Source organism: Chinchilla lanigera, unplaced genomic scaffold, assembly GCF_000276665.1.
Source record: "Chinchilla lanigera isolate Chin_1 unplaced genomic scaffold, ChiLan1.0 scaffold00040, whole genome shotgun sequence".
In the NCBI taxonomy this organism is placed as follows: domain Eukaryota; kingdom Metazoa; phylum Chordata; class Mammalia; order Rodentia; family Chinchillidae; genus Chinchilla; species Chinchilla lanigera.
In genome coordinates, this window is record NW_004955441.1 from 19304238 (window position 1) to 19315648 (window position 11411).

Below are 11411 nucleotides of genomic sequence, written 5' to 3' on the forward strand. Positions count from 1 at the left end.
CCATTGGTTGTTCAGGAGGTTGTTGTTTAATCTCCAGGTTTTATGGAGTTTTTGGAGTTCCTCTTGTCGTTAATTTCCAATTCCATTGCACTGTGGTCAGATAATATGCACGGGATAATTTCAATTCTTTTGCACTTTGGAAACTATGCTCTATGGGCTAAGATGTGGTCTATTTTAGAGAAAGACCCATGTGCTGCTGAGAAAAATGTGTATTCTGATGCTGTTGGGTGGAACACTCTGTTTACATCTACTAAGTCCATTTGTTCACAGATTTGGTTCCCACCTGTTATTTCCTTGGACTTTTTGTCCAGTTGATCTATCTGTTTGTGTCAGTGGGGTATTGAGGTCCCCTGTTCCAATAGTGTTATCAATTATATGGGTTTTCATGCCTGTTAAGATTTGTCTTATATAATTTGGAGCTCCGATATTTGGTGCATAGATGTTTATGATTGTTATCTCATCCTCTTGCAGTTTTCCCCTCACTAGTATGTAGTGACCTTCTTTATCTCTTTTAATTGTTGTTAGTTTGAAGTTTACATTGTCTACAAACAGAATAGCTACCCCTGCTTTTTTCTGGGTTCCTGTTGCATGGAGGATTGTTTTAGTCTATGGATTTCCTTTTCAGTGAAATGTGTTTCTTGTATACAGCATATTGTTGGATTTTGTTTTTTAATCCACTCTGCCAGTCTGTTTCATTTGACTGGAGAATTGAGGCCATTTACATTTATAGTTATAACCGATATGTGTTGATTTATCATTGTCATGTTATTTACTTGCATTTGGTGTCCTACTTTTTCTACCTGTTTACTTGCTTGCTCTTCTTGACATTTCATTTCTACTGTTGTTCTTGAAATTGCGGTCAGATTTTTCTCTGTCTAGAGTATCTTTTAGTATTCTTTGTAATGCTGGCTTGGCACTCATGAAGTTCTTCAGTTGTTCTTTGTCATGAAAATATTTTATTTCTCCATTGAATTTGAGGGATAGTTTGGCAGGGTACATCAGTCTTGGTTGGAAGCTGTTCTGCCTCAGGACCTGTAATACTTTGCTCCAAGCTCTTCTGGATTGGATGGTTTGTGCTGAGAAGTCTGCCATGATTCTGATGGGCTTTCCTTTATAGGTAATCTGTTTCTTTTCTCTAGCAGCTTTTAATATTCTGTTCTTTTGCTAGAGATCTGGGAACTTGACTATTATATGTCTGGGTGTAGTTTTATTTTGGTTGTGGTTGTTTGGAGGTCTAAATGCCTCATTTACCTGTATATCAGGTTCTGTTTCCATGCTTGGGAAATTTTCTGCTATTATTTCTGCAAATATTTTTTTTGTGTCAGTTGTATTGCCTCCTGCTGTTTCATTGACTCCTATAAGTCATACATTATTCCTCTTTGCCTCATCTTGCAGCTGTTGAATTGATTTTTCCTGGATCCTTGTTGGTTTTACAAGATCCTTTCTTTCATGGTCGCTAGCTGCCGTGCTGTCTTCAAAGTCTGAGATTCTATCTTCAGCTTCATTCAAGCGATTTAGGCAGCTTTCAGTGGCAGCTTTGTTTTCCTGGAAGTCTCTTTGAATCTGGTTCATGCGTTCTAAGTCCTTTCTATATTTTTCATTTAAAGCTTCTGTCCATTACCCTTGTTCTTCTATTTTCTTATATGTTTCTTCTTCAGACTTTATGAGCAGTTCCTTCATTATTATCACCATTTCACTTTTTGCCTGAGAGATTAGTTCTGATCTCATCTCTTCTATGGCCTTACGGAGTTGTTTCTTTACTTTCATTGCAATCATTTCAACTATTTCAGGCATGTGTTTACCAAGTTCTCCTACGTCGATGTCTCCTGGACTTGTTCTGAATGGGGTGGAGTTCTGGGATTGTGTTTTAGTCCTTCGTTTTGTCCTGTTTGCTACTGGATGCAGAAAGCTCAGTTTCCCTCTTCAGTGGCTGCACAGCAAAGGTCATTAGTATTGCTAGTTTTCCTCTTGATCAGGTTTGCCCCTCAGTGACCCCTGAGGAGCACTACTTAGTCTTGGGTTTTCTGGCAGATGTTGATTTGTATCTAGTTATCCCCGGTCTCAGATGTGGGCATTGGTGTCAGCTGATGGCAGACCGTCTGCTCCAGCGTCCCCTTGCAGTTCAGGGCACATGCACAGCCCAGACTAGGGTTGCACTGGTGTGACAATCCTGGTCCAGTGGACCTATGTCCCCAGGCAGTTCAGGGTACAGGCAAAACCCGACACAAACTGCAGGGTTGACAGTTTGTGAACCACCTGATTCTGTGTCTCCAGTCAGTTCAGGACACATACAGGAACCAGATGCAGGCTGGATGGGCAGCAATCACAGACTTCCTGTGCCTGTGACCCCTTAGGGGGTCCAGGATAAAATAAAGCATGTACTCAAACCACTGGACCAGCGGCTCTTGGAGCACTTGCTCACTCAGTGCAGGGCGTGTGCAGGGAGGGACCACACACCCTGCCCCCAGCTAGAACAGTCCCTGTGGCTTCTGAGTGAGGACCTCCTGTCTGCCACAGGTGCAGGGAGGGCAGAGACTCAGTCTGTAATGGCAGTGGGGTCCTGGGTCACCCGCTGTGCCCCCAGGAAGTAGATGGGAAATACCTGGCTCTCTCTGTGAGTTTCAGCTGGGAACCGTGGTGGTGGAAGTAAAGCACAGACTCGAACCGCCTGAGTAGCAGCTCCTGGAGCACTACGTTGATAAGTAATTTTAAAGAAAAATTTTCTCCTCATAACATGTTCAGATAAACAGCTTAGTGAAAAGAATAGGTCTCCCGAGACCCATAAGTGATAAAGAAAGTATCCAAAAAATGGGCAAATCATCTCCATGAAATATATTAGGGTCTTGCTATGGTATCAGGCCACTGGATCACCCCAGCTGTATATTTGTCCAGCCAAGACTCCTAGCTTGTAATGAAACTTCACTACACCCCTCAGGGTTCTGGTGATCTAGAGCTATTAATGGCTGTCAAATCTCTGGGTAGACTAAAATGCTGGTAAAGGCCAGGCTGGCCCAGGAGCTCATCCTGGTGCTGCTCTCAGCACCCTGTAACACCTGCTTCTATTGATATCTCCGTGCTGCTGTCTCCTTCCTGCCTCATCCTCTGTCTCCAAAGAGCTCTTGGTCGTTATTTCCAGCTCCTTCCTGAACATCTTCACCTGGACATTATGAAAGCTCTTCAAACCCAGCTTGTCCAGACTGCATTAATTACAGTTTTCCACAAAGCCATGCCTCTGTCTGTGTTCTTGGCTTCCAGTAATAGACATCACCATCCACCCACTTTGCACTAGTAGAAAACTGAGTCATCTTCACCTTTCTCTCTCTCTGTCTTTCTCCTCTCAAAAATAACTCTTCTATTGCCCTTGGACACATAAAACCATCTTTTTATCTGAACATACAAAGTTTGCAGACAGATCTTTCTGCCACCAGTTTTTCTGACTTCAACCTACACAAAGATCTCCTAAAAGACAGGCTGGATCACATCCTTGTCTCTCTTAGAAGCTCAGTGGATTCCATGTACCTCCTGGGCAGAGCCAGACAACTTGGGATGTGGAGCCCCTCTGTGCTCCACTCCCCTCCTCTCCCCAGGCTCATTCCTGGCCCCTACTGCCTCCCCCGCCTTCTCTCCCTGGTGCCTCCATCCCAAGGGCACCTAAGCACTTTCCTTTCTTCCTGTCATGCCTCTTTTTTCCTTCCTTCCTGTCCCCTTTTCATCCTCTGGTTCAGCTTTGTACTGCGTCAGTTGGAGCCTCCTGACCAAGGCTGCCCTCCTCTCTTTGCTCAGACCACACTATATTCTCCAACCCAAGTTTTTAAAAAAACTTCTTTGACAGAGTCCCTTGTTAACAAGGAACAGGGTCCTCATAATCTTGCATCTTCCTATTCCACCTCCATCTTTCATGTATGCCCTTCACTCCAAAAATCTCATTACCCTCCACTCCTTGAATGACCACTAGGCCTTTTCTGTCCCATCCTTTCTCAAGCTAGTCTCCAGACCTGGAAAGTCGCCTCTGCCCCATCTGCCCAGGCTTCCATCCCAGCTTTCCTGCTGCCTGTTCCCATGGGCGTCCTCCACTGGCTTCCTGTGAAATCTCATGGCTCTGAATTTACATTGCACTTTGGAGAATGACCATCACTTGCCTTCCTTATAATCCCTGGGATTCAAAAGCCAGGCCTTTCCGTGTTTATCATTCCCTCACTGTGGATTCAAAATAGCCAAATTGCTAAATAAATGCTTGTTGTTGAAATAGCCTTTTCAGATTAACAGCACATTCACATCTACTGCCACAGTACAAAACCACTGGGGGGAAGGCGGGACAGACGCTGCTGTCCTCATAAAACTGAGAACAGGGAAGGGAGGAGCTGTCCTTGGAGCACCCTGCAGGGGTGTGGCGGATGAACAAGCTCATTTCTCCTAAGCGGGGCTTTTCTTCTGTTTAACTCTGCTGCTCTGGTTTCCAGGGTGCTTCTGCTCCCAACCTGGCCTTGCCCTCCTGCCAGAGCTCGCCCACCCCCAGCCCGACAGTGGCATCTGTCTCAGGAACTCAGTGAGGAGTAGGAGCCTGTGCCCAGGAGCCGTGCTGCCCTCCGTGATGGAAGGCGCAGTCTCATCTCTCCTCCAGACAGCGCCCCTGTGCTGCCGTGAGCAGACCCTGCGTCTCACAGCTGCTCCCAGGAGCAGCAGGAAGCCATTGTCTGAGCCCACTGCCCCCTTCGTTTGACACTGTCTTAAATGCACCATTTTTCTCATTTTCATTAATAACCCTTCCTTAACACCTGACCAGCCTCGCCATCGGCTCTGGGTTAAAGTCTGTTACCCATTAGCATTGATGTTTGAGGTGCAGTGAGGTATCCATACACAGGGAGTGCTAAGGGGGAGCAGCTGTGTCAGGGGTTTGCACACCTCGCAGTTTGGCAAATGGGAGGGGTCGGCGAGGAATAGCCACACGGTGCCAGGTCCAAAGCAAGAGTGTGCCTGGTGACAGACACAGGACATGGACGTGACCTTTTCTGCCACCCAGCAATATTTACCAAGCAGCCAGCCATGTCTCCCAGATCGTGTGTCTAGAAAGAAGCTGCAGCAGCCGAGAGGAAATAAGGTGGTGGGCCTAGGACAAGTAAGCAAGCCACAGGAGGGCAGTTAAGCACGCCTGCCATTCCTGACTCCAGCGCTCCGTGTACGGGACAGCCTGCTACGAGGGACCGCAGAGGGCACCGCTCTCCTCTCTCGTGCCCATCTGGCTCTCTGTCAGGTGAGTTTAGAGTCATAGGCGGGACCAGAGCAGCAGAAACAGAGGGCCTCCCCTCAGGGCAGTTGCCAGTGTGTCCCGGCTTCCCTCCTGAGCCTATCAAGCCAACATGACCATTACTATTTTGTTTATTTACTCAGTGAGTATTTGTGAAGACATACGGTGTGTTTGTTGGCTATATCCCCGCCCTCATGAAACCTACGGTCCTGACTTCTCCCCACTGTCATTGTCATTCTAATTCCTCCATGTAAGAAGGGAAATGTCATATTCTGCTTTGAAATGCAGAGAGAATGAAATCTTAGTGGGTATGAAGACATAGGCTTGAAGTAAACACACGCTTCTCCTATTTGTTGTGACCAGTTTACTCACATCGCCCAGCAGGAGTTCCCCACTTGTGCCACCAACATATGCTGTCCTTTCACTCCTGTTCCTGTCAGTGCAGAGCACACGCGACCCGCCCCTGCCCTCATTTCTGCCGTTCCCTGGTCCGACCTTGTTGCCTCGCTCCCAGGCTTTCTCTCTCTAGGGAGAACAGCATCTATTCTTCCCGTCAACAGCTCCTTCTCCTTCTCTGAGTCTTCGTCCTTTCTAAGTCAACGAGATGAGAGGCTCAGGGGAAAGGCCATGGGGTCTTCCTGCAAACCTCCACTGTGGACCACTGACTGCGGTCCCCTGTAAGCAGAATGCGTGAAAGATGATAAGCACAGTAGGAAATGAGGCACGAGCAAAGGCCCATGTCAGGTTTTCAGGCTGGACGTGAGCGATGACAGCCGAGGCCTGGTGAACTGGGGTGAGAGCCTGGCCGGCTGATCCAGTGACTTTATGCAGTGTACATGGACTTTGTCGCCCTTACCACTGTGGGCTCACTTCCCAAAGCCTGTTAGCTAAGGTTCTCCAAAGGAACAAAGGCAACAAAACAGATATGTAGTATCCATAGGTTTTTTTCTTTGTCTTTTTGTCGTTTTGAGACAGGGTCTCACCATGCCGTTCAGGCTGGCCTTGGCATACACAGTTAAAGGCTACTCAGTCCCAAACGGCAGTCTGCAAGTGGACTAGCAGAAGAACCAAGCAGCTGCACAGTCCAAGAAGCTGGAAGCCTCAGAACAAGAGGGACCGACCCAGGGTGGAGGCCCAGCTGGAGGCTGGTGGCCTGGAAGCTCCCTAGAGTGGTGTGAGACTCCACCCCGCAGCTGAAGAGTCTGGAGCTTGCTGTCCACAGGTGAGGGCAATAGCCAGAGACACCCCGCTCCAGAAGCACTGAGCTTGCGTGCGCCATGGCGCTTCTTTTTGCTCCACTCTTTGTTCTGTCCAGGCCCCAGCCTATAGGACAGTGCTGCCCACATGCAGGGTGAGGCTCCCCTCTCAGTTCACTGACCCAAATCCAGTCCCCCTGGAGACACCCTCGCACTCCCACTCAGAAAAGGGTTTTATTAACTTAGTAGGCATGTCCAATGTCAAGTTGACCATCAAGATGAACCACCACAAAAGAAAAAGAACCATAAAACATGTTTTAGGTGATCAAAGAGGGTCTATGTAGTACGGGAGAGAGAATGTAGACACGCATATACCTAAATGTTAAAAATAATACTGTGAATTGAATGATTATAGCTTAGTACACTTGTAGTTAACATAAATTGAACACTTACAAAATACTGAGTGTTGTGCTAAATATTGCCTTGCTAAAGCACTGTTTTACTTATTCATCAGAAACACATTTGAAGCAGAAAAAACGAAGCATAAGGTATTTGTTTTTTACCTAAGCCAAAGTTCTACACTGCAGTAGTCTAAATAGACAAGGACAGTTTATAGGTACTCAAGACATCTTTATTTCTAACAGTATAAAGGTAGAAATTATAGTACAACTATCCCACAATAAAGAAATAGTAAGATAAATATAATATAACCATACAACAGAATATTGTACAACAATTAAACTCATTTATTAAAGAAAATAAAATAGCACAGGAAAATGTTCATTATAAATGTTAACCAAACCAAATTAGGAAAGAAAGGAAGGAGAATGACAGAAGGGGAAGAGATCAAGAGAAATACACCAAGACGTTAACAGGGTGTCAAAACCTTTCCGTTCGTACCCTTTACATTACACGTCAACTATACTTCAGTGACATTTCTAAAATGTTAATAAAGATCCTGAATGGTATATGATTTTAATTTTATTTTTCATTTTCTTTATTGGCAGAATAATCTAGAAGGATCACTCGCCAAGAATCATGAGAAATTAATTGGTAATTTTAAAAAGAGCATATAGAGGAGGACCTGTAAACAACATTGGAAAATAAACCTTTGCTTTAACTGAGAGGGACTGGGACCCCAGTTTTTCAGTTGTGATTCTCCAGGTGACTCCAACCTGCTGTGAGGGCCAGGAGCCACGGATATTCCTGGAGCACGGCGCAGGCTGCCACGCTCCCAGGGTCGAGCCTGCTGCTGTTGCTGCTGTTGCTGTTGCTGTGTTCTTCAGCATCCCGGGCCCGTTCACCTCTCAGATCAAGTGAAGAAAGGGGTCAAGGTGGAGCAGATGCTCAGCCTTTGCAGATTCATTGGAAGCAGCAAGCAGTCATCAGGTGCTGGAGCTGATGATGGCTCCCTGTCGCCGACTCCATCAGAGGCTTTCATTTCCCTAGGCCTGCGGGATTAGTAATGCAGAGCACTTCCAGGCTATTAGTGTATAAAACTACAACACAAAAACTTTTCACTAAAATTAACGATGCCAGACCAGCCATAAAGAAATTCATCTCCCAAGTGACACGCTCGGCGGAGCCGCACCAACTTCTGTAACAGATGTCTAGACAATTTGACTTTGAAATACATGGCCCAAATCTGAACAGCCTGAAGTTTCACAGCCAGTGCCCAGCCAAAGTTCAAAACAAGAGATCAGGCTGGAAAAGAGGATTTGAAGAGTATAAATAAACTTATTCATAGGGAAAGTGAAGCGAGTATAGCAAGCCAAAAATTGATTGCCCAGAGAGAATGACTCATCAATGAGACTGTAAAAGACCATCTTGTGGTGATCACAGCAAGACAGCTCATTGTCCTTAAACACGAACTGCCTGCCACACCAGGTCTCCCATCAGCAGACTGCAGAGCCCAGCACTGGCCACATTAAGCTCTCCAGAACCCCCACCCAGAAAGAAGCCATCCATTTCTCTTCCACCTCCTTCCAGCCCCACATGGAATTGAACACATCTAAAATTGGTGCCCTAGATTCCTAGCGTGTCGGCCAGTTCAAAGGATTTGGCCTGGGTCAGTCTGACTGATCATTTTAAAACATTACATTTTTGATTGAATATTTTAGTAGAGGAGGTCAGGCCAAGAGCATCCTGAGCTCATTCCTGCTGTGGAGGCAGTGGGGAAATCATTCTTTCATCTCATCTTTTGAAGGGTCCCACAACACAGGGCAATCCAGCCAGATCACTTACAAATCTCTGCTTTTTGGCCACCTGCTACTGCAGCATAGTAGGTGTGTTTTTCAGACACTCAAATTTTACCTCTGGGAGCCTTGGATCTTACTACAGTGACAAGCCTCTAAAGAATACTGAAATTCAAGGAGCCATGACAGTAAATCACCAGGAGGAAAGTAAAAGGTTCCCCTTATCCAACAAACACCTCCTAAGCCCTGGCAGAGAAAAACTGATCATGGGGTTAGGAAGGAGGCAGACAGCAATCCTTTTACTGAGGAGCTCAAGGCCTCCTGAGGAGTGACAGGGTGGACTGCGGACCTAGAGGGATGGATAGGAGACGGCAAGGTCACACAGAGAGTTTAGGAAGCAACTAATGTTTTTTTTTAATTTTATGGAAAAAGAAAAGTAAAACAAAATTTCATAACGAAATAATGGAGAATAACAAAAGTCAATACATTGCAATTGTCATCTTTCAAGTAGTTACTCAGGCTACAAGATACAGGCATAAAAAACACTCCAAACAATATTAGCACAAACTTTTCTTTTCAGTGAACTAAGAGAAACTAGTAGCACAATTATCTTGTACTTTTTCCCTTGTCCCTTCCTTCCTTTCCTCTTTCCCCCACCTACTTCCTTTATCCTTTTGAACAATTCCTTCCCAGTTCACAAGATCCACTGGGAATTTGTGCTAAGAGGGACATGACGTCTCCTTCAGAGAGTGGAGTGGTGGTCAGAGGAGGCTTTGAGCGGTTGGTGGTGTTGGAGCTGGGCCTTGAAGGATGAATGGGATGGGAGCAGTGAGGGCCAACACTGCCAACCACGATGAGAGCGTGTCTTTCAGGGGGATGCACCGTCCCAGATGGCGGACCTTCAGGGGAGCACCTACCGAGGGCTGTGCAAGGATCACGGGCATGACCAGCTGAGTCTAAACCTGCTGGAGAAAGTCACAACAAGTCACCAAGACAGGCACAGGGGACCACGAGCACGAGAGTCCAAAACATCACCCGAGAGACTGGCTGGGAAGGACTAGAGCAAAAGAAAGGAGGTTACTAAGTATTCTGCACATCCGGATGGCAAACTGCAGTGAGCTCGTTAAAGTCGTGATATACCTGTGTACTTACCGTTAAGTGCAAAGGTCCTCAAGTAGCAAGGGACAGGAAGAAGACTAGCAAGTGTCTTCCACGAAAGATCATCTATGTATGTGACAAGATGACGCCTACTGCACCACCATATGTGTTGTAAGAAACACTTTCCCCGTTGGTGCCAGACTGGACCTCACTGAGCCCTCAGTCAGGCAGAAGGTTTCAGCTAAGTCAGCGGCAGGGCCTTTCTCACACCCTCACAGGTGCACAAAAAGCTCAGAATCTTAGAGTCCCCTCAAAACAAAGCTTGGCTTCGAGGCTTCGGCCCATCACCCCCTCAGCAAGCGGCCTTCTTGCCAGTCTGCACGCTCTTCGCAGTGCTCAGAGCACAAGCCTCCAAAAGCAGCGGCTTCCTCTCTCTTCTGCCTCTCTTTTTCGCCCTCAAAAGAAGCCTGGAAATCAGGACTCTCGGCAGGTAACAGCAGCTCTAAAGCAGGGCCTTCTCTTTGTGCTCCTCCACTCTAGAACATGGCTTCAGTCCTCACGTCCACCTCAAGGTCCCAGGGGATGGCTAGAGCTCCGCAATCACACCTTCACTGAAGGTCGTAAAGGAGATGATAGGCAATATCTTCCTCGAAGAACCATATAAAGTAACTTTTTTTAAAAAATCACATGGCTGCTCCTGTGATTCCAGCACTCTAGGAGGCTGAGTCACAAGGATCTCAGGTTTGAGCCCAGCCTGGGCAAATTAGCAACCTGTTTCACAATGAAAATTTTAAAAGGCTAAAGAAAGCTCACATGAAGGCCATGGGTTCAATGCCCAGTACCACCATCAACAACAACAAAATCAACTGCCTCAAAAGGAGCCGCTGTCCTCTGTGGGCCTGTGTCCCGTTAAAACTAAAGTCCAATTAGTAGGAACAAGGAAGAGATTGGACGCAGACCCAGACAAACCGCTCTCTCAGCCTCATGTGTAAGTGAGAAGAAGAGGATTTCCGGCAGATTACTGGGGAGGACCAACGTGTGAGAGATAAGCAAAGGACGAGCACCGGGGAAAGGAGACTGGGAAGACGTCATCACAGAGATCACAGCCCCCACAAGGCGAGGGAGGGTGCTAGCTAAGAATGGCTGATAGGGTAAGCTAAGGAAAGGAGTAAAAAACCATCACTGGAGATAATTTCAATTGTCCAAAGAGAATAAATCTCAAGAAAACAAAACTTCAGGGGCTTCTATGAATGTTCTGCCTAGGTGCTCATGACTGGCCTAAACGCAATGCTCAGGTGGACTCCATCTTGTCCAAGGGGCCACTCTACCAGGATGATATTCTAGAAATATTCCCGATGAGGGCTCCAGGCCTTATTCCCATAAGCCACAGCCGCACGGTCCTCAGGGCTTTGACCTAACTTTCCATTGAACTCTGGTAGTTTCAGGAGCACAGATACACAGAAAGGAGGTGACGAGACCAGACGGTGAACCACAATAAGAAAAGCAGCTAACATCTGTGAAAAGCGTATTGGAGGGAGGCGTTACGCTAACTGCTTGGTGAGTATTTGCTCTGTGTGTGCGTGCGTGCGTGTGAGTGCCTGCACGTCTGTGTGTCATTCTCAGGACTCACTAGTCCTCAGGATGCTCTGGGGCAACGGCTCAGTCAGCTGTGGCTTC